At 47.5% G+C, this 24,940-nt stretch overlaps 1 non-coding gene across 1 annotated transcript; it reads left to right on the forward strand.

The window, feature by feature from the left end:
- Window positions 1-16,533: 16,533 nt before the first annotated feature.
- On the forward strand, window positions 16,534-16,605 carry Trnae-uuc (transfer RNA glutamic acid (anticodon UUC)). Its single transcript has one exon. It is a non-coding gene; the product is annotated as a tRNA-Glu (tRNA).
- Window positions 16,606-24,940: the final 8,335 nt, after the last annotated feature.

Below are 24,940 nucleotides of genomic sequence, written 5' to 3' on the forward strand. Positions count from 1 at the left end.
GGTTCTTAGTAAGGGCATAACAGCAACACAATCAGAATAACAACGATCACCTGACAGTTCCTGGCCATGGTGTCTGGCTAATAGCCAACATACTTCCTTTGTGACTCTGTAAAGACAAAAGGACTTAGAACCGGGTGCTGCAGGTGTCCACAGGCTAACACCCCTGGAGTGAGGGCCACTCACCGCTGGGTTTTCAGACTTGGTGAAGCCTCCCTGCTGAGTCTTGCCTTCTGCAAGTATGATGAGTGGGGAACACGTGGACCTGGGAAGAAGTCAGCAATCTGCAACCTTTCGTAGTCTTTGATTGCAGGCCAGATTCTGAGTAATGATAGCCTGTTGCCCTACCAGTGCCTGGATATTTTTAACCATGAATTTATTTCTATCACTTTTGTTTCAGCCATTTTAACAGGAGGAGGTCATCTTTTACGTCCTCTTGTGATTCCTGTGATATGTCTTGGAGAAATCAGCTCGAATGTATCTTACACCTCTAATTGTATGGCTTGGAAAGGGCCTCAAGGCCTTGGAGGACAGCGGTGAGATCAGCTCCTGATGAGCCTGTGGCCCCGGGACCCTAACTGCACAGCCCTGAGGAGGTGGGAACACTGCTGCACCTGCGGCGGATGCATACAGACCCCTGAGTTTTACCCTACTTGGGGTTCACGACAAGTTCCCAGGGTGGATGACCCCAGCATGCATGTCAGATCCTTCTGAGTTTCTCTCCTGCAGTCTTTCTGCTGTGTCGTCTTGTCCATTCTTAGGGCCATTCCAGGATACTTTCTTATTAATCTAAAGTGTATTCAACCAGGCGCAGTGGCTCATGCCTGCAGTCCCAGCTACTTGGGAGGCTGAAGCAAGGGGATCACTTGAGCTCAGGAGTTTGAGAGTAGCCCGGGCAACATAATGAGACCCTATCACAAAAAACAAAAGAACAAAAGTGCTTTGGCCTTATGTGTTTTGTTGTGTCTTAGATCTAGAATGTCTCCCCAGAACCCTCACGTGTTCATAATGGGGGGTGGGCTTTGGAAGGTGCGTGGCTCATGGAGGTGCTGTGCTCTGCAGAGGATTAATCTGCTCTCCTGCATAGCCAGCTTGCTGTCAGGAGGCGGGGCCGGGTTGGAAGAGGGGTCACTGGGGCATGGCCTGGAAGCTACATCTCCCTCCTCAGGTCCTCCCTTCTCTCTGCTTCCTGGGCGCTGAGACATGAGCGGCTTCCTCCACCCAGGCCTCCACCGTGGCATTCCCGCGTTTGAGCCTCTCAACCACCGGCTGAAACTTCTGAATCCATGAGCCAAAGTAAGCCTTCCTTTTCCTGTCGTGGGTGTCAGGTATTTGTCCTGGAGGTGAGAAAGTGAATAAGACATCTATCTAAACGTAATTCCTCTGCACCCAGTTACCATCCCTGCCGCCTCTGTAACTGACTACAGACAGATTGGCATGCTTCGCAGCTTGCTGCATGCCTTCCTATCCACCCTTACATAGCGTGGAGAGGGCTATTGGTCTCTTCTTATTAATAAGCAAGCACTGGTTTAAATGGAACAGTCCTTTGATTTATCATTTCAGAAGTGGTTGCAGCACACTCAGCTGCTGTCATGAGGGCGAGTGTTGGAAATTCAAAGGCAGCGGCTGGGCCCCAGCTTCTGCCTCTGTGGAGCCCAAGTTCTGTTCTGTCTTGCGCTGCTTCATGAGGTATAAATGAGGGTGGCCTGCTTCCTCCTGCAGCCTCTCCCACTCCCTCGCAGAGGGCACTGTGCACAGTTCCCACTGGAACCGCAGGCTCCTGTGGAAGACGCACGCGGGCACCAGCACCTCCAGCACCCTGGGAAATGTATTTCCTCTCACCCAGCATATCACTTCTTTAGTTTCTGGGGAAGCCTCCCTTCACTGGCGCCTGAACACTACACCCTGAACTATCCCACCCTTGCTAACCTCGCTTCCCAAAGGGCCGCTGCCTCTCGGGTGGTTCCCAGATTCTTGAGTCACCCAGCCCCTAAAGCTTCCATCGGGGTCCTGCTTCTCAGTCCCCCTATTTTCTTTGCCTTTCCTTCTGCGAGCATCGATTCCAGGGCTCGCTATTGCACCAGCATGCTGGTCTCTTCTCGCCACTGCCTGGCTTTGGGTCTTCCTGTCTTACACCCATCTTATTCACCACATCTTATTTCTGTGACCCTCCAGGGCTCCCGGTTCCTACAGAGAGCTAACATTTGCCCGTCAGACTCCTCCTTTGTAGGGCACTTAGAACGAGGCCACCGCCCCTGCCTGGTCAGTCCAGGGCTAGACAAAAAGTGCGCGGGACAGCCCTGTGCCCAGAGCCCACTGGAGTGGATGGACTGGATGCCCCTGAGCCGCTTGCCCTGCCCACAGTCCCTCCTCTCCCTCCACCCCTGACCCACACCTCTCTCCCCGCGCGGCCCCTCATAGTGTGGCACGGTCCCCTCTTGGAACTGAGTGACAAGCTGTCCTTTCGACGACAGCTGTCTCCCTACCTGTTGGCCTCACCATATCTGAGTAAGAATAAAGCCTAGCTTTGAAACACAAACTCCACCTCAAGCAAACCAAACAGTATCCCCTTTCCCAGACCTTACGTTGGGGGGACTGAAAACTTCCTGAAGAAAACCACCAATCGAAGCTAATTTGCTCCACGAGTTCACTGTGACGCACAGGCTGTCAGTCCTTATTGCAAACCCAGCTCATATTTGTGGATCCTCTCACGGTGAGGACTACTCCAGACCTTCTGCCCCTCTCCATGCCATGCACCCACCAGACCGGTGACACCCCATCCTTTCCCCCAAACATACAAAGCCACCCATGTGTGGACTTGTTCCCTCCATTCCCCTGCAAGGGAGGAAGGCGTCCCCACCCCCAGACAAAGCTTGATCCTCCACAGGTACTTGGCTGGCTCCCCTTCACCCTCTCTGTGAAATTGCAGCATAGATTATGCTTTTCCTCCTTTGCCCCTAAATTGTGTCCCCTCTCCACAGTGCAATAATGGTCGGCCATGCACCAAGCACCCAGATTGGCCTGTGATGCCTGGCTCTCGACACACAGCCACGCTCCTGTTTAAGCCAAAGCCCGAGCACCTATCAGTCATCCCTAAAGACCACAGTTTGTCTGTCTGCAAGACGAAGAGTTCTGGAAATGTGACCAACACACCCTCTCATCTCAGATTTCATCAGAAATTCCTGGGTACTAGCAAGTATCTAGTTAGGGTTGCGATTTAGGTGATTATCTCATAAACCCCTGCACAGTAGGTTTGTATGAATTGATGGCATAAAAATTGAAGAATGGGGATGGAGAGAGAGAGAATAAAAACTATTGTCTAAGACAGAAATTCTTCTAACAGGGCTAAGCTGTCCCCTAAACATCATATTGGGAACTCGTGCACTAGAGGAAACAGGTTTCCAGACCTTAACAGTGCTTTCTGAGGGTTGAGAAATATCAGACTAGCCAGGTTGTCATCTGCCATCGACATTCCAATGGATTTGCGAAATTTTGAACCACCCTGACTTGAGCACCCATTTTCCAGCTGCTGGGTTCACCTCACTCTTGCTTATGTTCCCCTCAAAACCAAAATGCCCTTTGTCATAAAAGCCTCATCCTATTTAACCTTCACAAGGCTCCTGCTGGGTTTCTGCATTAAGCACATGTTCCTAATTTACAAATCATTTTTGCAGCCAAATAAAACGGTCTCTATTTTGGCATTGTTCATGATTTCTTAGTTTACAGAATTAACCACCATATGATTTAGTATACCTGGTGTAGCCCGAACCCTGGTAGCCCCAGAAGTCCATACCTGAATGGCCTCATCCTGTGAATGTTTCCCCATGGCAAAAGGGGCTCTGTGGATGTAAACGAAACAAGGCTCTTGGGATGGAGGAGATGGTCTTGGACCATCTGAGTGAGCAAACACGAGAGTCTATATGAAAGGAAAACAGGAGGACCAGAGAGAGGACTTGTGACCGTGGAAGCAATGTGTGCTGGTCTGAGGCCAAAAGGTAAGGAAAACAGATCCTTGGGGTTGAAAGGACAGGAAGGAGGCTCTGCCCCAGGCCCTTGAGAGGAAAGCAGCCCTGCAGAACCAGCTAAAATGCCTGACCTGCAAGGCTCAGAGACAGATGTGTCTCTGAACCACTCACTAAGTAATTCATTACAGCAGTGACCGGAAACAAACTCAGTGCTTCTCTGGTTGTGTCGATCCATGACGCCCTGGTTCTTCCCATTCTGTTCTGCTAATTTATCTGTGAAGGGAACATGGTCCTGCACCCCGGAGAATTTCCCGCGGTTTGGTTTGGCCAACTGCATCTTAATGATTGTGTTTAACTTGTTCTTCCCTCTCTAAAATTTCTTATTATGTCAGATACCTAGGCCTGGGACACACATGTTTAATCTGAGGGTGCAAACGTGTCCCAGAGAAGCTGTGAATCCTGCTGGCATCAGGGGGAGAGGTGCACTCAGCCAATCACCTGTTTTGTGAGTAAAGCATGGCCTCTGGTTCAGGGGTCTCTTTAATCAACACCTGCAACGCTCCCAGTGGCCTGCAGCTAAGGGTGTTGATGACGCCAGCAATGATCACTCGAATCTCTTGTTTCATTACGGAAGGCAAAATGGTCCTGTCCTCATCAAGCCACCTCTTCTGCAGTTATCAGCTGGATTTGTTCCACAGAGGAATCTTTTCTGATAAAATATTTACTCTCCCCGGGGCACGGTTGGAACAGGAAAGATAGAGTAAATATTTGATTTTTCTATCAGTGTTTAGAAAAATGAATTAACTTTCTGCATTCATTGGAGGTTACTCTATACTCTTTTAAATTTTTTATTATAATCCTGTGGACTTTAAAACATGTGATAAATTTCAGTTCGAAACAGTGATTCTGTTTTTCTCGTTGTCTCTGCTGGACACTGTCCAGAGCGGGGACGCTGACCAGACCAGCTGGTTTTCTTTCCTGGGCCCAGAGCACGGGCCCCGTTGTGGTTTTCTTTCCCAGGGAAAGGTGGCTCTAGACTGTGGTTTCTGCACAGAGCCTCATGCCCTATTCCTCCCCGTGGGTGGGTTAAAGCCACGGCTGGTGCCGCATTGGTTGTGAGGAGCCCAGCTTGAGCTCCTGGGCAGGTGTTCGCCTCTGGAACCAACAGTCAGGGTCAACTGTGAGCATCCTCCCGGGTCCCGTGTGCTGCCTGGCACACTGGCCGCTGGGGTCCGCCATGCTGCAAGTCATTACAGCATGGTTTCCCAGTCTGCCTCTGAGTTTTCCTCTGATGTTTGGCTCTCAGGGTTTTGTTTCAAATTGGCTGTGTTTTTGCATTTAATGGTTGATCTGATTCAAAACATGTTTGTACCTGTAGTGGCAAATAAGGCTTTCTGAGTGTCAAGCTGTCCGAACTCCTGTAACAGGACGGTTGCACGGTTGAGGGTCATCGATGTTGATGCGGGGACTGGGGAGCCAGTGACTGAGGAGGTGAAGGACACAGGGGCACTGAGAACCTGCCCTCCACCGCCCACCCACAGCTCCCGGGCCCACATCCAGAGCCTCCACGCAGGGCCCAGGTCGAGGTGGGGCGGGGTAGAGCCAGGCGACGGTAACTACAGCAGCCAAAGAGAAGTGCGCTGTGGCCAGAGAGACACGGTTTCCTACGCTCTAAAGTGCTTTCGGGTCAGTGAGAAAAGGACAGGTCAGGCCTCACGTCAGCATTGATTGTATTAAAATAATTTTAAAATCTGAAGGATTCTGTCATCCTCAACTCACTCCTTGGAACAAATAAGCCCTGGATAAAAGACAAGTTTCAATTTTTCCAAGGAAAATTATGAAAGTCAAATAATCTGAGAAAATGTCAGCTTACATTTTCTTTTCTTTTTGGTACCGGGGATCAAACTCGCATCCTTGTGCTTGTGAGGCAGGCAGTGGAACCACTGAGCTAAATCCCCGGCTTTAATACATTTTCATGACCAACTGAGTTCTAAACATGGATGCGTCATCAGAACCGGAAGGTATAAAGAAGAAAATTGATAGGATTTATTTATTCAATAAAAAACTCAAGGGCCGGGGATTTAGCTCAGTGGTTCCGCCACCTGCCCTGAAAGTGCAAGGTCCTTAGTTCGATCCCCAGTACCAAAAAAAATTTTTCAAATAAAAATAAAAAAATAAATAAATAAGTCAATTTTTTCCATGAACAAGATTAAGAAAAATGACCCACTGAGTTTAAAAATATCTGTAATAGTGTATGGGTTTCTTTGAATTTGACAAAATGTTTCTAAAGTTCGTTAGACAATAGGAAATACAAAATTGAAACAGAAAAAGGACATGGAACTCGCATCTGGGCACATTCGTGCTTATTATGGAACGAGAATGACAGCAGTCTTGTTCAGCACACAATAGACTGGCCGAGGTAAGCCTGCAGCAGTCTAGGTGCTGAGCCACAGGACATACGCAGTTGAAAGGCATAATTTCAGTTGGCGTAAAAAGGAAGGGTCACTCCATAAACGGTGCTCAGACCATGGGTTAATGTGAGGGGAAAAAATAGAACTGGATTTCACTGTTATAAGAAACATTACAATCTATTCTCAGTGGCTCTCATAATGTCTTGGTAACTAATTTCTGTAAATTTAAAAAATAAGAAAAATCAGTTCAACAACCGGAGCCAGTATGAGACTTTTCTGGAAAATTCCATAAACCCATCACAGAAGAGTTGCTAAGTTTACGGACTGCAAACGTGTACTGACGAATGTTTTCGAAAAGAGTTAAGAAGACCAAAACATGGGAATTTGCGGATGTGACCCGTGGGGGCCTGTGTCACTCTGGGGACTGTGGAGACTTCGAGCCAAGGCCGAGGCCTCTGCAGCCTTCGTCTAAGTCCTCGTCCCTGAGAGGCCTCCCCTGAGGAACCCGAGCGAGTGGGCAAAGGGACACCTGGCTCAAGTAACAGCAAAGACGCAGCGTGAGGCCCCTTGGCAAGGGACACAAACATAACCTGTGACTGGTCTGTGTGAAAAATTAGTAATAAGGTCTGCACTCACCAACTCAGAGAAATTTCCCGAAACATTCAGTGAGGGAAAAGACATGGGAGAGAGTCCTGGTTCCTCTGTAAATATCTATGACATAAAAATAGCATGTGGGCTGCAGCTGCAGCTTGGTGGTGGAGCACTCACCTAGCATGCACACGTGGTCTTGGGGTGTTCCAAGGAGCAAAGGGAAGTTGGGGTTTTACTGAGAAAAGAAAACTACATGCAGCATTTTAAGAGGAAGCGCGCTGGCCCTGTGGCATCCAGAGACAGCTAGCCAGAGGCCACCATTGCTAGGTAATACTAGCAATGTTACCGGCAGTGTTGCACTGGTCTGGCTCTCCCAGCTTCATGGTTGGGTTTTCGAGACCCAGCGGCAGGTAAGCGTTCTAATGCAGCAGCTCGTTGGCCTTGTCTGTCCCTGTCTGTCCTCAACCCCTCCCTCCATGGGTTTCCAGGGCTCCGTGTGCCAGGGGTGACAGGGTTGAGAGGGATGACTCCCTTTTCAATCGGACAGCTCTCACAACAGTAGAGCCACACAGCCTACAAACACTCCTGCTGAAAAGTATTAAAAACTGTACCAACATTTCAAAGTGTTGTTTCCATGAAGGGGCAAGGTCATAAAGAAAGCTTAAAAGACAGAAAGGAGTGAAGCAGGGGCCAGGTTGGCAACTGACTTCTTCACCCGCTGACCCACTGGACACACACCGCATCCTGGGACCGGCAGAGAGCAGGACACAGGGCCACCCTCGGGGTGCGGGACTCAGGATGAGCACAGTGCATGGTGAGCACACAGGACTCCTCCTGAAGATGCCTCAGAACCATGAGGATGAGCAAAGTAAGCAGATGCAGAAGAACCAAGGTCATGTCCTTGCCTTTCCATGATTTCCAAAAATATTAAAATTTTAGATGGGTGTGAGGGCACATGCCAGTATCCTGGACCTCTGGAAAGCTGGGGGGAGGGGGGCAGAGCACAAGACCAAGCTGAATTTCAGCTTAGCCAGACCCTGTCTCAAAGGTGTGGGGCAGAGGACAGAGGAAGTGCCCAGTATGAAGGCCTTGAGTTCAATCCCTACATATATAGGGATTGTTTAGGGATGTGACAAAATTTTATAGAAAATCACTATGGCTTCAAAATATTGATCTCCTAATTCTACATAGTGGCAGACTTAAACACTCTCAGAAAAAGACAGAGTGATTAGATTCAAAGATAGATCAAAAATACATGAAGTTTTCCACTCAAGAATCCAGGAGAAATAACATAATAAAGCCAAAGAAATTAGAAGGGAAGTGGGGAGGGGGAGGAACAATTTTAATAAAAGAAACCCAGGCATGAAACTTTCAGGTAAGCACCAGCACCAAAAGAAGATTTCATGAAATCACCAATGAAACGAATTTTGGGAAAATAAGATTAAAAAGGTTAAGACACAAAGAAGCAACACAGAGAAGCACAGAAGAGTCCACTGCAGTGAGGATTCATGTGTCATCAAAAAGGTCTATGTGCAACTTAGTTCAGTTAAATAATTGGTCACCTAAGAACCGAGACATGTGGCAGACCTTCTCACTTGATTTTCTTCCTGAAAGAGGGTTTCCTAATAGAAAACTATAAATGTGCATGGAACACATCCTGCAATAGCCCCTGCTAGAGAGTGGACCTTTTCATGGAAAGCTAAGGTCTCTGGAGGCAGCCCAGGGATACACAGGCTAGGACGTCCTGGGGGAAGGAACGACATGACAACTCTCCAAGGGAATAGACAGAAGGTGAATTTCACCCAGAACCTGAGAATGTGACCTTATTTGGAAATAAGATCTCTGCAAATCTAATTAGTTTAGGATTTCAAGATGAAATTACCCTAGATTTAGGGTGAGTGCTAAATCCATTGACTGGGGTCCTTATGATAAGAGAGACAGCCGTGTCACAGAGAGAACAAGTCCACTGATGCCAAAGGCACAGACTGGGAGGAGGGCTGCGGGAACACCAGAGCCTCCAGCTCTGGAAGAGTCCTCCAGAAGCACCAGAGAGCTAGGGCTCTGCCCATGGATGCCTTGTTCAGCCCTTCTTGGCTTCAGGTTCAGCCGCCAGAAGGGGAGGAATGCTTGCAGTTACACTGCTAAGTGTGAGGAAACTTGTTACGCAGCCACAGGTGACTAATACAATGGGAAAGAATGCCCACAATTTCCTTTCCTGAGCACGCAGCGGGAGCAGGTTCTCATACTCATTTCCAGGAGCAGCAGATGCCGGCAGACGCTGCTACTGACAGATGACAGCAGTGCTCGGGTCTGCACGTCACTGTCTCATCATAGTAAATCGTGGAGTCTGTTTCACTTAGTCCACACACTACTGATTCATTGTTTTCAGTGCTTTCACACTCTGCCTCCAATCCCCTTCTCCAGGCTTTTGCTGCTGCAATGCTGGTGATGTGTCTTTTACTGTAATAATTTTAAAAAATTTACATTCACTGCATATTTAGATCACCCTTGTATGTTTTCTTCAGCTAGAATATTTCATGTGGTCTATTCCAATCCAAACCAGTACACATTCAAAACTGGCTATGTGCCGTGGAGGGTGAATAGTATTTTAGTTGAGAACATGTATTTGGTCACCAAGCTTTTGTTTATAGATGTTATTTCACTACTAAGGTTTAGCACCAGACAAAAGAAGTGTAATGCTGCTCTTATTTCAGTTTTAAGTAGTGTTTTTTAAATTTGAAGCTTAAGCAATTTTCAATTTATGCTTAAAATGTCAGAATTTTTAAAAGTGTGTCTAAACATCTTTTTATTGACTTTTTTTCTGGTACTGAGTATTTGACCCAGCTTCATCCCCAGACCTACCTGCCTACTCGCTCCCTCCCTCCCTCCCTTCTTTCTTTGAAACAGGGTCTCACTAAGTTGCCCAGGTTGGCCTTGAACTTGTAATCCTCCTGCCTCAGCCTCCCAAGTCCTGGAATTACAGGCATATACAAGCACTCCTGGCTTTCTATTCATTCTTGAAATTAATCTCCTTACTACCTCTTAAATCTTTTCAATCTAATTATCCCTCTTTGAGTGGCTTATTTTTATATCTTTGGACTGCTTAATTGTTTGCTCTTTGCATTTTCTAAAATCGCTTCCTGCTTCTAATATCTTTTGTTTCATTATTTCCATTCCTTTGGTACCTCTGCTATGAAATGATGAAATATCTTTCCAGTTTGCTTATAAAATTTAAATTTGAGAAAGTCATGACTGTGTGCTAAGTGAATCCTCTGGAGTCTTGTTGCTTTCTTGCTTAATCTGCCGGCTAGGTCTCCTCCCAGGGCTGCAGTGGGTGCTGGTTGGCACACAGCCACCCTTGTCCATGCTGTGAGTCTCCTTTGGGAGCTCAGAAGCACACCCACCCCAGCTGCTGGGTGGCCCAGACACTCTTGAGAGACTCTCTAAACCTCAGATGTGGGGATGCCGACTTCCTCTCCCGTGGCCAGGCAGTGAGCAGCATTGCAAAGGAAGCTGCTTGAGGCCGGAAGAGGAAGCACTTTGCATATAGAGTCTCCTATCAACAGCAAATTCCCTGCCCACAGCCATGGACAGGTCTGCACAGCAGCTACATTCCCAAGCAAGCCAGGCGTCAACCTGCAGCAAGGACGGGGTCTCGTGCACTGTTTCCTGTCACCCTCACTGTGAGGCATGGGGCACAGGGATCCCCCAGGCTCACAGGGGCAGGTGGAGCCCCAGGAAGCTGGCTGTCACTCGGTCCCTATTGTTGGGGAGAAGCTGCTGTGCTGCCCGGACGCACCTGACTGAAGCTGGCTCCACATTTCAGCCTCTGGGTCTTGCTGTGTGATGAAGGACTTGTTTCCAAGACAGCTCGAGAGGCAGTTGGGGCTGTGACTCAGACCAAAGCGCATCATCTCTGAGGCCACATATGAGTACTTTTCAAAAGCTATTGTTGGAAACTAATTTCCAGCATAATGGGAAATGCTCAAACTTGGTAGTAAATTAAATACATCTACAGCCGCACAAGACACCACAGCAGCCTGACAGCCTAACAAAGATAAACACCTCTGACCTTCCTCCATGCTGGTGGGAGGACACCACACAGGGCCTCCGTCCCTGCCAGGGGAAATGATAGGTTAGCAACTCCGTGCAAAGCAGGAGGGATGTCTGTAACAGACTCTTCCACTGTGACCTAACACTAGGGTTTCATCCAAAATAAGTTCAAAGATTCTGAAGCATGTGGTTTATTTCAGCACGTTTTAAGATAAGAAACAGTCAAAAATAAACAAAATATGCAACATAAAAAGCAATTCTAAACTGGGCATGGCAGCTTGCTAGTAATCCCAGCACCCAGGAGGCTGAAGGAGGAGGAGGATCGCTGTGAGTTCCAGGCCAGCCTGGGCTACATAGTGAGCCCAGGGAAGGAAGCAGGAAGGAAGCAGGAAGGAAAAGGGAGGGAGGGAGGGAGGGAGGGAGGGAGAGAGAAGAGAGAGAGAGAGGGAGAGAGATGGTGGTGGTGGGGGGACAGGGATTCCATGAAGTGCAAGAGGAATTCCATGGCGGGTGGGGAGGAACTGTAGCAATCCATCCGCTGAGCTTCTTGAGCTCTTCTAGGTGTGAGCAGGCGAGCCAGGAGGAGCGCGCTGAGAAGATGGCTCTGGAGGTTCTGGTCCACGGCCGTGGATCTGGGCAGTGCATCCAGTGTGATCAGGAGGGACAAGAAGCTACTCGCTAGTGGGGGAGGGAAACAGCAGAGCCTCCCTTGAGGGTAGCTCAGGGACAGGCACCTCCGCCAGGCCTCCTTCAGTGTTCCCGCCACCTTTCAGTAGCATCGAACTAAGACCCAAGCCTTCAACACAGGGCCTTGGGGACATTCCAGACCCACACTGTAGCAGGAGGTACAGGCTTTCATAATTAGCATGTTTTTCAAATGTTCTAGTGTGGCATTGGGTCACCGGGTATTACAGGCCCAGGCCTGGCCTGCTCGAGGCCATAGCAGAATGAGACACAGCACCTAGGGTTTGGTAGGTGCAGGAACCCGAGGTACCCTCTTGCTGAAGTAGGGTGACCAAGGAGTGCTGACGGAGCGAAAGATCAGAACAGAGCTCAGAACTACACAGACCGCAAGTAAGCACGGGAAAGGTGTCATTGGTCACTAGGGAAATGCAAATTAAAACAACAGTGACAGGGCAGTTCTCAGTCCCTAGAAAGGCTGAAGTCCGAAGTGCTAAGTCAGTCACTGGTCAGGGAGCAGAGTAAGGGGAATTTTCGTACTTTCCTGCAAAGCCGCACACAGCCATCCCTGTGATTCAGGAAGTGCACTCCCGGGTATTTACCCAGCTGACCTGAAAACAAGTCCATACACAGACCTGCACATGAATGTGCACAGAGACTTTACCCATAATTGCCAAAATGGGGTGCAACTAGATGTCCTTTAATAGGTGGTGGACAGATAAACTGTAGATTAAATACAAGAATATTATTCAGTGATAAAAATGGATGAGCTATCAAGTCACATGAAAACAGGTTACTCTTCAATGTACGTTGCTAAGTGAACGACACTGGTCTGAAACGTCTACCTACTACATTACTGCACTTTTAGAATACTCAGAAAGGGAAAACTGTAGAGACACTGAACAGACAACACTTGGTTGTCATGGACTTCAGGGAGGTACAATAGTTAAAGTACAAAGAATTTTTTAGGTAGTGAAACTCGTCTGTATTTTGCTAAAAAAGTGGATACATGAAACTATGCATTCATCAACACACACAAAGTTTTACAAAGAGGAGCCTTAATGGACACACATTCTGAAAATTGTTTAGGAAGTCAGGGAATTCAGGATGGGATGGAGACTGTAAACAAAAGAATGTACCAATGCAAATTTATGACACAGCCTCACTGAAGAGGCCTGGAGATAAACGTGTCAACCTGAATAATTCTAGAGAGGGATAGAGATTGTTCGGCAGATTGCAAAAGAAGCTGTGCATAGTACTGGATTTTATATGGCAATGTTGTTCCTACCAAGATTGGGCTGACCCAGCTGAAGCACTATGCGCGCACCAAAGTGAGAGAGTAAATGGGGCACGTGGGAGCTGCATTTCTCACGGTTGCTGTAGACGGTTTCGGATGAACCAGGGTAGAAGGCTAGAAAGACCCATAGGGAGTGGGTTAGATTTGAAGAGGTCAGTTGAAACTTGTAGAGAGGGGATGCTTCATATAGATGGTATGGATAGAAGTATTTATAGATCTCTTAGTATCTGTAAGTATAGACACATATGTGGGAGTCACCGAGAAGGAGTGAGCACATGCTGCACCCAGGTCTGAGTTTCTAATACCATTCTCCAACACATGGGGCCTGGGTCCTTTGGAGAAATGGCTGATTCCAGGACTAGGCCAGGACAGACACAAAAGAAGCCGGGCATCTTATTCCTTACCAAAGAGTAGGGAAGTGCAAAACACACATGCACACAATAAATGATTAAATAAATAAATGTAGAAAAATAAATGAACTTTCACCCACTGTCCACTCAGGTCACTTGTAACACCATTCATTGGAATGCAAATTTACGCATACAATTTTAGGCGTAAACTTTCAAATTTAAATAAATTATGGAAATAGTGAAAACTTACCCCATAAAACCAATGTAGATCCTTTGCCTCGCAAGAAAATTAACCTTGGTCTTGAACAACCCAAAACTTTGCATTGAAGTTGTGGTAAAGCGGTTGTCAAAGACAGAATATTGTCTGAGGCCTTTTCTTAATTGCCTCCTAGCTACAGTAACAAAGGCTGTCACTTAAATTAGCTTTTCAGTGGCCACAAAAGGAAACATAGTTTCCTTCTTAGACAACCTTAACTGTGTGTCTAAATTAAGTATTCCTAGAGTATGCCTGAAACAACTGATTTGATTTTGGTTTTGTCCTTAGTATCAGTTAATGTGTCAAGATTCCCCTGAGGGAAAGCAGGAGACAAAGGTAGAGAGGAAGCGGTCTGTAGAACGACAGCACCCTTGGGTGGCATGTAGGTCAATAGTAAAGCACTTGCCCAGCAGCACAGGGCCTCCTCAGTTTGATCTCCAGAGCAGTACTGAGGGGCTAGGGGAAGGGAAGCATCCTCCTTCTGCAAGGAGAAGGAAGAAAGACTGCACTGTATGGTTTTGGGGGGACATATCTCCACATAAAAGAGCATCCTACTACTGGTTCTGACATGAAGCGGTTCCTTGAGTTTTATCAATCTGTCTGATCACAAAGATCACACTTAGTAATGCCAAATATGAAAGTGAAGGAGAAGATATCTCCTATGTTAAACACAATGATCTTTCTTAAACTAATAATATATTTCCTTCCTGAAGGTTTTTTTTTTAATTTTTGGTATCTAAAGTCCCTGTAAAGTGATCTAAATATTAAAGTTCACACAATGGAGCAATCTGTCAGTCAATTTTAAATTTACAATCATAATTGCAATCTCTGGCTTCTACCTATAAACTAAAAAGAAGGGGAAGCCTTTGAGAATGTCAACAGTAGCTAATCTGGAATATTGTTTCAAGTTGTTGCTTAGAGGGACAGTTTCTTTCATTTTTCATTAGCTGTGACTGAAGAAATATTTTAGTGGGGCAAACTTGGGGTCTAAATTATGATTAAAAGCATCTTTCTCTTATTATGAAAGAAAGCATACCACTATACAGTTGGGATTTTGCTTCTTTTCTGTTCTGAATTGCTCTCAAATAAGTACTTTTCCTGTTTAAGAAGTTCTCTAAAATGGTCACTATAGTTTTGAATTGCCTTGGCAAAAGTGTGCCTGTTAAAATGGTGTGCACAAGAGGTGGTCTCGGTGATGGAATATGAAAGCCGGGAGTTCTGGCCAGATGAGGTGCAGTTGATGCTGAAGACACGGCACCAGGACTGCAGTAGGCCCCGAGTCCTGGCTCTTGTCAATGTCTGTGGGTGTCTGGAGCTTGGCAAAGTCCAACCTTCGCCTATGGGGAATCAAAATATCCAGGCTCCAAGCAGACAAATTCAGTAAGAGCAGGGCTCCGGGACACAAAAACCAAACTGAGCAAGAAGCTCTTCACAAGAAAGAGTTTGAAGTGGTGGCCCAGGACCACACCTGCTGGGGACACTGGTCTGAGAAGCCGCCCCCGTGCCTCAGACCACACTGGCTGCCTGCAGACGGACTTCTCGGCCTAGCTGTGTTCTCTCCCTGTGGACAAACACACAGACACACAGAACATGGGACAGTCCATACCAAGTGCAGAAAACAATGTTGCCAAAGAACAATACAAATCAGATATGATGGCTACAAACCCTAAGGGACCAGTGCCTAGGAAAACAAACCTAGTGCTAAAAGCCTTTCCATGCAAGAGCTCCGTTCAGCACGAACTGGCCCACTCCCTGGGACCTTCTGGCGGGAGCTCCAGGCCCCAGTCAGTCGCTCGTCAGTGCCAAGCAGCATGGATCTCTGCTGCAGCTCTGCAGGACCTCCACTTCTGGTGCTGTCCTCTGGGGACACATCAGGAGCACTTTCAAGGGGAAGACTGAGGTGCTGGCCCTGTAGTGAGGAAGCACACACACCTGGGGAACCAGGAGACGTATTTACACTCACACACACACACACACACACACACATACACAGTATTCATCAGCTTCTCATCCCTACAGCAAAGGTCCCATCATCTCCCACCCGAGAACTAAGCCTTCAGTGGACCGGGGACATAATAAGCCACACTCAGTGATGAGCTATTGTGACTTCAGGTCACCGAGCCAATAAACGACTAATACCTGTTGTGTTATTCCCCCTAATTACAACCCACAGAAGGCACTGGGGCTGGATCGCTTTTTATTTAGAGTGCACATTGTCATGGCATTTTACAGTTCTTCTGAATGCCCGTGTTCCAGGCTTCCATTCATTTCATCATAGTCTAATACTATCCTTATCATGGGGTCTCTATGAGATGATCTCCTAAAAAACAGCTTTCACTAAATCTATTAGTTGGGTGATTGGGGACGAGCAATCTTATCATCCCGGATATCTCTGAGGTTTGGGCCTTGAAAATCCAGTTATCTTTCAGATGTAAACATTCCTATATCTAAATTATTAAACGTCACCAAGTCTCCAGTAAAAGGAAAATGTGAGCTATTAATGCTCATTTTTAATTATTTCTATCATCAAACCAAAGAGACAGATCTTGATGCCTTGCTCTATAACTGTACTTCAGTTTCCACCATGTTTCCTTGCCCCACCCCCAAATGTCACACCCGACACTAACTCAGCTCCTGCAAAATTCTTTTCCTGGCCGCCTGGACGGTGTCGGCAGTGCTGCAGCAAGGCGGTTTCGAGGACCCCGTGCAGTGGCAGTGTCTGCAGCTGCTGGGGCTGGGCCTGGGCTCCTCAGGGCGCGGCACGGGAACGCGCGGCGGAACCCGGCCGCAGCCGCAGACCTGGAGTCGGGCGCGCGCCGCAGCCCCGCGCAGGCGTAGAGCGGGCCTGGCGCCAGGGGCAGGGCCGAACGCAAAAGGCGGAAGTGAAAGCAGCTGCTTCAATTGGCTCCGTTGGCAATAACTAGGCAACGGTTCCCACATGGTCTAGCGGTTAGGATTCCTGGTTTTCACCCAGGCGGCCCGGGTTCGACTCCCGGTGTGGGAATCTGGAATCTTTTGGATTACAGGAAAGCCTGTGACATCATCTATATGCTCATTAAGCGAGACTCTAAGCAGGACTCTTAGGAGACCCCAGTCCTGAGGGAGAGCTGCTGTTTAGAAGGCTCTACGGATTGTCATATGCCAAGTAATCCTTTCCTAAAATTAGTGCAAATATTACACACCGTTTAATTTACAATTATTACAATAGTTACATTTATTTAATTCATGTACAGTTATTTAATGGTCAAATTCAGACAAAGGAATCCGTAGCTTCCAGCCAAGGCAGTGTTGGCATTGCTCCCGTTTCTGCCTGCAGGAGCTGGGTGTGAGGAAGCCAGCAGCCTCGGGAACGGCACAAACGAGCCTGGACAGGGACCTAGGGCGAGAGGAAAACCAGAGCTATGCACCCGGGTCGGCTTCCAACAGACAGCGCGTGGGGGACATTGAGGCCTGGGGTCAGCCTGAGCGCAGTCACACCTGTGGTTAGGCGGGCAGGGTCAAAATGGGGGAGGTGGGAGGGCCTTGAAATCTCAGCTTCAGAGCCATTTTCAGCACGGGGTTAACTTGCTTCTTTGCCTGCACACCCCAGCTGCATGGGAGCCGCATACCTGGTGGCCAGTGCGTGCCCAGCACAGGTGGCCTTGCCTGGGGGCATCCTGTACCAGTCGCTGGGCTGGGCTGGCTCCCTGGACTGTCTGGCTCTGCCCCTGCTGCTCGCAGAGAGACTGCCCCCGTCTCTGTCCGTGCCTGAAGAGCAGTTCTAGGTTCTCAGCTGCTGTGGGAGGTAATGCAAGCCTTGGCCATAAAGGTCGTTTTAGTCTTTTGCAAGCGATTGCTTCAAACATCATCCATTATGGGGCATACAATAGATCCTTTTAAGATGTAGTTCTGAAAAGTGTCTTTTGTAAATATCTCTCAGACTGCCTGCCTTCTCTCCATTCCCATTTCCACAACACAACTCCCGGTTATCACTGATTTGAGCCACAGTTACCTACTCAGCCTCAGCGGGGCTGCAGTGATAGATACAATCAGAACTTCACATGCCACCTACGGAAGAGTCCGTGAGAATGCTTCCCTCGTTTCAGATAAGGCCATCATGCAATCTGAGCTTTATGCTGCCGTTTCGAGGTGAAATACAATAGGGCTGAGATGGACGCTACTAGCCAAAGGGGAGGGCTTGTGTGGTCATTTCACTGTTTGCTCTTATTTTCTTTCATAACTGCATATTATTCCTCTCTTTGAGGCCCCTGGATCTCTGCGAACTACGTTTCCCACATGCCCTTTCCAGTAGATTTCTGGCTCACATCTGCTTGGGGACACTGTTGGAAGACCCGGGTATGTCGCTGGGAAACAGAGCCTTTTTCATGCTTCTGGGAGTGTCTCTGGTGGCAGTGAGTATTCCCTGGTGGCTGCCACAGTGGCTTTGGTGATCCCAACAGGGGCTGCAGTCAACCAGGAGCCGCTAGTAGTGGCAAAGTGGGCTGCCATGCCATCCGGTAGCTGCAGAAATCGCAGCAGAACAGAAGTGGATTTGACAGTGGTAGGTTCCCATGGCAATGCCATCTCGTGCCCTGAAGTCACACCACCACTTCTATAAGTCCTTTTTGCTCTGAGTACTGGCATGTGGGTTACTAATATCCCAAAAACCTAATTGGTACCCGCTCTGCCTTTTCTAGTCCTTCCAAACAGTTGTAACCAATTCCCTCTACTAATTTCTTGTTCCAAATATCTGTTTCTTTGCCTTCAGACCAATTGATGCAAGCGTTGTATTGAGTGATCTGAATTTCATTTTGAAGGACGGGGGACATTAGTGTTCCATATGTCAGGGCAAGTTCTTGGGGAAACATTTCAGTGGAGGCCTCTATCAGGTAAAAGCGTGTGGAAATGTGCAGGAGTTGAGTTACTCTCAGGGTTCCAGTGCCTTTTGTACGAGTCAGGAACTTAAGTCTGAGTAGCCCTTTGACAAGAAATCCTCTATGTGCTCGTCTTTGTTGGTGGCACTAATCTCTCTAATTCTCCTGGAGTACAGCACTGGTTTACTAAACAAGGGAAAGTTTCAGGGCTGCCATTTATTCCTTCACCACTGTAATCCTCACTCCAGGACCGAGGGAGCCAGAAGGCAGTGTCTATGACCAGGGATGTAAGTTTGAACATAACAGACCAGCTGGGCCCACAGACATAGTAGAACCACTCTGAGACAGACTCAGGCCAAAACTCCATTTACCTCCTGAGGTCCAAGGAAGTACACAAAGTATTGGAAGAGTAGAAGGATAAATAACAACAGTAATAATTCTGGATTTCCTAACTGCAGAGAAGGATTCAAGTCAACTCCAAACCAGGGTAAATTGGCAGAACAAGTGGCCGCTGGTACTCTTGGGGAAGTGCTGATTGCAGGAAGGGGGGATTTGCAGGATATTCCTGGGCCAGTCCTCAGTAAGTGGGCTCTATGCTTCCTTCAGTGCCATTTAGCATGTGGACAGACTCAGCTGTTGGCTCTAGATGACAGGAAACACCCACTTCGGTGACCCAAGCCAGGCTTCACTAGAGTTTTTAAATTGTAGGTATCAAACCACAGCTTGGTGCAATCCACCTGTTCTGTTGCTAGGACTCCACTGCCAAAGATTCCCAGGTGAGCCCACCTTACTCACAGGCCTGGCCATGTGGTGCTGCCCCTCTGGGGTTCCATGATCCCTACTGAGTATGGAATCCCTGTGGTTTTTCTCACCAGCCCGGGCCTGTGAGAAGCTGTCCCCAAAGAGTTTTCTGGAAGCTGGGGCCCTCCTTGCCAGTGCATTTCTCAATACTTAGTGGAGGGAGTATCTTCTGGGCCCCTTCAGGGGAAGCAGTGGGGGGCACATTTGTGGGTCACGTTGGGTAAAATCTCACTGCAACATGACCAATGGCTGAAGCCTTTCAAAGCATTAGTCCTTCACTGCTGGGGGCACGATAGGGCCACCCCGTGATGATGCCCATTGTGAGTCCAGGTTCCTGTGAACTGACTAAGGCAACTGGAAGTGAGAGCCACTCCTGGTCACTCAGACTAACACATGTAGTCCATACTGACAAGCTTGCCCCAATCTAATGCTGTCTTCTGCCTCCTTGGCCTAGAAATCCTGGAATTTACTCCCATGCATCTTCCTTAACTTCCCGAACATAGATTAGTCTGGACTTACAATCATCCCAAAGTGTGCCCTATCTCACGCTGGATTAGACTTGACCTCCTGGATTGTTCTACTTTGAGGTCTGGATGTGCTGAGGGTGGCAAGGGTGACAAAGGGAGACCTGGTACAGCCTGGGTCTCCCTGTGAAGGGTGAGTGCCGTGGCCAGATTGAGTCCCTGCTGTGGGAAGTAGTCTGTGCCTCAGCAGCATTAGCATCCTCGGGGAACCTGTTAGAAACCCAGTCTCCTCCCAGACTTGCTAAGTATTACGGCTGTGTCTAGATGTCCCTCCAGAGCCTCATGTGGTCATAGATGGGGCTTTTTCAAAGGTGGGTGCTCTAGAGTGTGTGACTCTGGGATCAAGGGTGTGTGATTAGTACACCAGTCCACTGATTGGTTGGCATAGTTCTGGGTGTGGATAATGGGAAGCCCACCCAAGGTGTGACTGGTACCCACCCTAAGGCCATGTAGCCTGGATAGAATATAAGGGACACAAAGAGGATGGCTGTAGTTACTGCTGGGGTCACTTGCTGCCTGCTATTTTTGCTGCCTTCTGCCTCCCATGAACTGTTTCTCCTCTGTGATGCCTTCTGCCATGCCACCCTTCCTTGGAGCCAGCTAACTATGAACTGAATCCTCTACAAACTGTGAGCCAAATAAACTCTTTCTCCTTTAACTTTGGCTATCAGGTATTTTGTCTCTGCAATGAGAAAATTAACTAAGATACTAGGTGAAAACATTCTCTTTAACAAGATTCTCAGAAGATTCTCACACACATGAAAGTCTGAAAATCACTGATCAAGGCTTCCAGGAAGGGAAAACTCTTCCTCAGAGGAAGAGGAGGCTTCTCCCATTGGCTAGAAAAGCTCAGGGAGATTTGAAGTTTCATAATTCTCAGATTCAGCCATGCTATCTCAAATATTCCCACCCTGTTTTGTTGGACGTCCATTGTTTCTCAATCCGTGTCCTGAATTCCACCTGAGTGATGCCAACAGGCAGTGGATCTGACTTATAGAAGCAAATTAAGGGGTGCACATTCAGCTGCATCTCTTACTGCTCACAGATACACAGAATAGCGGTTGTGGCCATCACACAAGATATTTAATCATCTGACAGAATTACAAGTTGAGAGTGGAAAGCCTTAGCAATTCATTTTTTTCCCTGTAAACTCTTCACACCACTCACAGTCACAAGAGCGACTTCTGTTGTTGTTTATAGTAGCAGCCTTCTGGTCCCGATACTTTACCTTCTACATCCCAAGCAATGCCAGGTTATGATTTTAATAAATATTCAGCTGCTTCATCAACCAACATGTCAATTTCCACAGGTAATAAGGTCATTCCTGTATTTATGCCCAGGGGAAGATAACCAATCTCAAATTTTCTTCTTTAAGGATCTATTTCCTGAGGCTGCTATTAATTAACAACAACCATAACTGTGGATGTCTACTCAGAGAAGCAGAATTCAATTTAGGTATTTATATATTTATTATGGTGCTGGGATCAAATCATTTTGCACATGCTCCTCAAGCCCTCCTCCACTGAACTGCAGCCCAACCCGCGATATTTCTAATTGAGGTCAAGATGGAGGAGCTAGGGGGAGGCGATGGAATTACAGGAGTTGAGATCATCTGCTGATGCAGGGGAACCTTCTAGGTTGCTCATTTTTCAGTCCCTTGGCCACTTGTGGGGGCCACTGTGGAAGATGCCATCCATTAACCCACACTGCCTGGGCTCCTGCAGCTACCCATGCTCATGGGAATCTCCCATTACCACTTTAGGGAATGCCGAAGATGTCGGGACCTGGAAGCAGCCACTATCACCAAAGAAAGATGAAGGGAAAAAATTGTCCTTTTCTTCCCACCTTCCAGTCTCCCATCAATGTCTTGAATTGACAGAACCTAATGAGAAGCCAGCTGGCCGGATGAATTGGCAGTGTTTGTCAGATGACAGCCTTCTGAGATACAGAGCCCAGCATTTATCATAGTTATTGCTACAGCTTGTTTATTTACTGGTCTTCTCTGAAACTGAAAGTCGTTGGGTTGGAGCTGACAACAAACTATTCCCGAAACATGCTTGTTTATCAACAAGGACGCTGTTTTGCTCATGATTCAGAGAGGGCTCAGCAAGGCTGTTTGGCTGTTTGGTTGTTTGGTGTGACACCTGCTACAGTCACTGGTGTAGCTGGATTCAGACAGCAGCCTGGGCTGGGTAGTCTCAGCCCCTACGGCTTCTCTGCAGACCGTGGGTATCTCAAGCGTGGTGGCCTCAGAGAACTTTCTGGCTGGCTTCTAAAAGGAAGCATGAATTGACACTTCTCTTAAAAGCTGGGCTCAGTGCCGCCCTCCTGTCTCTTATGCTGTATTACTGCAGTGCAGTTCCAGACTAGCTCAGAATCAAGGCGGTGGGAAATGGACTTTCTTGCTCTGTGGAGGGAATTGGCTTATTTTAAGGAGAGACAGTCCCCAGCTAACGATGGTACAACTTATAATTTTTACTCTGTGGTGGCACAAAAGCAATATGCATTCACAACAGCATTCTTCCCGTTCTGAATTTTGATCGTTTCTTACATCAGTGACATGGTCCGCTCCTCTGGCCGGCCGGCAGTGGAAGCGAGCTGCAGCTACCAGTCAGCCCTGGACCAGGAGGGGGAAGCACTAGTACCCTCCATGCACTGTGCAATGGAGCTAGGAGCTTAGCAGCTCAGGTACATTAGATGCATTTTCGACTTGATATTTACAACCTAGAATTTCAACTTGAGACAGAGACAAAACCCCATTGTAAGTCAAAAAGTGTCTGTATACAGTGAGTATTTGTTGGATGAGAAACAGAGTCAAGAAAGGGCAACCCTCCTGTTTTTAAAAACTGTGGTGCAAACTCTTTGTATTTTCAGGACACAGATGAGACCTTGAAATCCTGAGGAGCTGCAAGTCTCCCAAGGACAGACCCTGGAGGACAGGGCATTGCAGACCTGCATTAGAAGCTGAGGGTGCCCTCAAGGGTTGCAGGATGGACCAGAACAACGGAGACCAGAAGCTCCCCAGCTGGAAGGCACCCACAAGTTCCACCTGCTCCAGGTTGAGGAAGTGGACTCTGCCACCAGGGTCCCAGTACACCATTCAGCCCTCTGTTCTTCTACCCCTCCTTTACCTCTGCTTAAGTCTTTGAGACAGACTGGAGCATGCCTCCAGCCTCCTTGTCAGCCAACCTCTATTAAAACTCTTTCTTTCTGAAAAAACTGGTGACATAGTGTTGACTTCTATGCACACTGACCAGGGGCCCTTGTTTGGTATTAGACAGATAAATGAAGGAAAGTCCAGTGATACTTCTGTGGGAGAAACACCCTTCCTTCCAGAAGGCAATGAAATCCCAGAACCTGTCCATTTTTCCTTTTGGTTTTGGCTGCTAGGAAGCTGGGAGCTCAACCAAGGGCCCCATCTCTCAGTGTTGGCTCTTCATCCTCTCTCATGCCTGGCTCCTCCTCACAGTGCATGTGCTGTGTGCAAGCATGAGCAATGATTTTATCTGCAGCCTCAGTAAAGGAAATTTCATTTTTGGTGATAAGGCAAAAATGCTTATAAATAACAAAAAAAGCAATTGACCTTTTATTTAAACCTTCTTCATTAAAAGGAATGAGTTCTTGCTAGTGCTTCCCGAGAGAGGGGAAAGCAACTGAAATTGTATCTTATACTGTGATCCACAGTGAGCTAGAACTGTCTGTGGCTCATTTTCCTAACACCTGCATAGACCTCAAGGCCTTCAGCACCCACCAGTGGTTCTCCCACATCCTTTGGGGATCACGTTTCTTTGTTGCCTGATCCTTGCTTCACTTTGTCGCTTCAGTTATCATCAGTCATTCACAGTACTGCATCAACAATTCCTATGAATCACTCTAAAAGGGGTTAATGTCATAATCCTGTTAAGAGGAAACTAAGTATATGCTCTTCAAAGGAGAATGAAAAGGCATAAATGCATCCCAAGTGTTAAACTCTGAAATCCAGGGCAACATTGCCAAGCAAAGCCCCGAAATCACATAATTTCTTTTAGACAGGATCAGGTGCATAAAATCAAAAGCTCCACCAAGACGCTGGTAATGGGTGTTCTGAGTGTTCAGCACTGCCTGGCACTGCAGATGGCCCAAATAAATGACCCAACCCTTGCTCCCTGGGATGTTTTTGTAAGGAGTGATGTTGAGGGAAACAAAGTAATAGTGTCAGTAATCATGCATTTGTTTGCTGACTGGCCCACCACTCCCATGCAGCATCTTTGTCACCTTCCTTTTTACTTATAATTGACATCTAACCATCATGGTGTGCCTTTGACTTGATCTAAAGAGCTCCCAGCCATCCCTTCTTCTCCGTCCTCATGACCACTACCCTGCGAGAGGTCCCCAAACACCCCACCTAGACAGCCATCAGCTTCCCACCAGCCTTCCTAAACATGAAGTAACAAGAATTTGGATGGAAAAGTTGCACCCTGACCCTTCCTCTATGAGTTTCCAGAAATGTATCCATGAAGACCCTGTAAACAGACACATCATGGCCAAAACCTGACTCTTCACAGACTCCAACCAGAGCCCAGGCCCCACCAAGGGTGAGCAGGAAGTACCTGGGTTATGACACAGAGATGGCACCCATACCCTCCAGCAGACCATGGAGTGGCAATCACAGGGTGGCTGGACCACCTCTGCCCACCATCTACTCTTCTTTCTGCTGGCCTGTTTCTCCTTCCCGCACCACTGTATCCATCCGAGCAAAAGACACAAGACCTAACCAAATAGCAGCCACCTCTCAGCACTGGTGATGACCACAAGGGAGAACTCTGTGAGAGGGTAGAGCTTCCCCAGAGAAGGGTGCGAGCAGGGTGACTGGGCGTGTTCCCCAGTGCCTGTTCCTGCATGCGCCAAAGTATTCAGACATATTCCTACCCCACACTCTGGCTTTAGCAATTGCCCTCATTATATCAACTCATGTCTTCAACAAATCTGAAGTTGCCTATTGATTTGCTGTAAAAATTACACACCTAATGTCATCAAGTGTTTTTAAATGATTTTAAAAAGAGGTTAAATAGGCAAAAATGGAAAACAAAAGATATTAATGAGAATCTCTGAATAGTAGAGTTGTGGATGACTTTCAATTTCTTCTCCATACTTTTCTCTGTATTCTAAATAATATCCAATG

The sequence above is a fragment of the Heterocephalus glaber genome, unplaced genomic scaffold, assembly GCF_053883595.1.
Source record: "Heterocephalus glaber isolate CG9 unplaced genomic scaffold, H.glaber_assembly_v1.0 deba00001531, whole genome shotgun sequence".
In the NCBI taxonomy this organism is placed as follows: Eukaryota; Metazoa; Chordata; class Mammalia; order Rodentia; family Bathyergidae; genus Heterocephalus; species Heterocephalus glaber.